Source organism: Melanerpes formicivorus, unplaced genomic scaffold, assembly GCF_026170545.1.
Source record: "Melanerpes formicivorus ecotype bairdi unplaced genomic scaffold, bMelFor1.0.p_v2 SCAF_3100, whole genome shotgun sequence".
Lineage (NCBI taxonomy): Eukaryota > Metazoa > Chordata > Aves > Piciformes > Picidae > Melanerpes > Melanerpes formicivorus.
Window position 1 is genome coordinate 10001 of NW_027145451.1, and position 2500 is coordinate 12500.

At 76.8% G+C, this 2500-nt stretch overlaps 1 non-coding gene across 1 annotated transcript; it reads right to left on the bottom strand.

The window, feature by feature from the left end:
• Positions 1-417: 417 nt before the first annotated feature.
• Positions 418-570, bottom strand: LOC137440502 (5.8S ribosomal RNA). Its single transcript, XR_010987160.1, has one exon. It is a non-coding gene; the product is annotated as a 5.8S ribosomal RNA (ribosomal RNA).
• Positions 571-2500: the final 1930 nt, after the last annotated feature.

Below are 2500 nucleotides of genomic sequence, written 5' to 3' on the forward strand. Positions count from 1 at the left end.
GAACCCCGGGGAGGCGAGAGCGAGGAAGAACGAGGGGAACGGGAACCCCCGCCGCCCACGGCAGACGCGCGCGCGGACGCGGCAGCACGGCACGGTACCCCCGCGGTACCCACCCGCAGACAGCCGCGCCCGCGCGGGAGTGCCGGGGGGGGCGAGGCCCGCGCCTCCTCCCCCAACCGGGCTCTCGTCTCCCCCAACGCCCCACCGGGCGTCGCTGGACCAACGGGGAACCCCTGCCGGCGAAGCCCCGGCGGGACGAACTCCGCGAGAGCGGGCGCTCCGGGAGCGGGGAGCTACGGAGCGCTCCCCGAGTCTGCACTTAGGGGGACGAAGGCCCCTCCCCGCCCGGGGGAGAGCCTGCGAGGCGACCCCAGCCGCGCCGCTCGGCGGGCACCGAGGCGGCGATTGATCGTCAAGCGACGCTCAGACAGGCGTAGCCCCGGGAGGAACCCGGGGCCGCAAGTGCGTTCGAAGTGTCGATGATCAATGTGTCCTGCAATTCACATTAATTCTCGCAGCTAGCTGCGTTCTTCATCGACGCACGAGCCGAGTGATCCACCGCTAAGAGTTGTCTGGCTTTTCGGCACCGCCCCGCCAGCGCGGAGGGGCCGGGACCGCTCGCAAAGGAGCGGCCCCTCGGAGAGCGCGGCACGGCGGCCGCTCGCCTCACATTGACCGTACAAGCACAGGAGAGGGGGGAAAATAAAACGAAACCCCGAAGCGGCAAAAGCAAGGGGCGGGGAGCCCGCGCTCCCGGCTTTTTTCCCTCCCCCGAGGAGGGAAAAACGCACCTTGTGGCGCTTCGGGGCCGGACCAGGCGCCCGGGCTCGCTCCGACCTCGGCGCGGAGGAGGCCCGCCGCGCGCCGCCGGGAACGTGCCCCGAACCCGGCCTCGCCTCGCGTGCACGGGGAAATAAAACCCCCTTCGCTTCCCCACCCAACGGCCGGGGGGGGGTGTGTCTCTCGCTGGCCGCCCCGTGCCGTCGCGGAGACGCCACGAAGCGAGGCAGCGGAGATCCCCCCCCCCCCGCCCCGGGGAGCGAGGGGGGCCGGGCGCACAACCCCGCCGGAGGAGAGCGCGCGCGCGCCTCCGCACCGGCCCCTCCAACGCCGCCACCGCTGCGGCCCATCCCGGACTTTCTTTTCCCCCGCTTTGGCCCCGGGGCCGAGCCCCGGCCGGCTCGCGCCCTCGGGCGGCTTCCTCTCGCCACCGAACCCCCCCCCGCCGCGGGGGACGGAAAACGGCTTGCGAGACGGAAAGCCCGAGCCCACGTGGGACGCCACCGCGGCGACCCGCCGGCCCTCGCCGGGCGGCGCACCCGCCGACCGACAAACCCCAGCGGCACGAGCCCCTTCCATCCTCCCCCGGCGCCACCGCGCCGCCGGCTTCGCTCGCTCGACCCCTTCCGTGGCCCCGCGGCCAGGCGGACAGCGGACGGCGCTGAGCCGGGGGGCGGGCCCCCGCTCTCCCCGTTTCCACGCGGAGACCGGGGGTGGGACGCCCCCGGCTGCCCGCCCGTCCCCCACCCGGCACGCGCCGGGAAGGCGAACGGGGAAGCCCGCGGGCAGGGCCCGGGACCGGGACAGCCGCAGCCGGTGGCAGGGTGCCCTCCGGCGAGGGACCGGAGCCGGAGACGCCGAGCGACGCCCGCCGCCGCTCGGACGCGGTCACGCCACCCGAAACCGGCCCCGGACGGGGGGGAACCGGCAGCGCGAGACCGCCGAGGGCGCCAGCTCGCCGGGGCCCCGCTCTGGGGCCTGGGCAAAGGGAAAAGGGACCGGGAGGTCCGCAGCGGCCCGCGCCGCAAGAGGCGCCGCCGCCGAGCCGCGGCAACGCGCCCGCACAAAACCCCCGGCGGGGGCGAAGCGCCCTGGGCCAGCCCCCACCGCGGGGGCTCGCCGCCCCGGCCCGCGAGAAGCCCGCGCTTCAACGCGCCGCCGGGGACGCCCGTGGCGAGGCGAGGCGCGGGCCGGACCACGGCCGACCTCGCGCGGTGGGCTCTCTCCGGCCGAGCGCTCGGACCGCAGAGAGGGGGGGGGCAGCAGAGTCCCCTCCCCGGCCCGGCGGGCCCCCGGAGGACGACGAGCGCGACGACGGCGGACCTAGCCAGAGGCATTGCGGGGGCAACCCCCGCCCCTCTGAAGGCACCCGCCCGCCCCCGCGCTCGCCCCCCGCATCCGGGGGTGGCGCGCCGAGCCGCCCGGGTCTTTAAACCGCCGCCCGGCTTCCTCCGCGGTAGGGCAAGGCCGCGGACGAAGGCGCGGAACGCTAGGTACCTGACCCTGGGGTGAGGGAAACCAGACTTAAGGCCCCGCGGGGGTGCCTCCCCCCACTGCCGCCGTCGGGGGGAGCGTCCGCCCGCGGGGGCCGCGCCCGACGTCCGCCGCCACCACCGCGCCCCTGGCCTGGCCCGAGGCCCGGGGTTTCCCTCAGTCAGCCGGCGCTGCGCTCGGGGAGGAGGGACGCGGCTGGGGACGCCCATGCCGCGCGCTCGCCGCG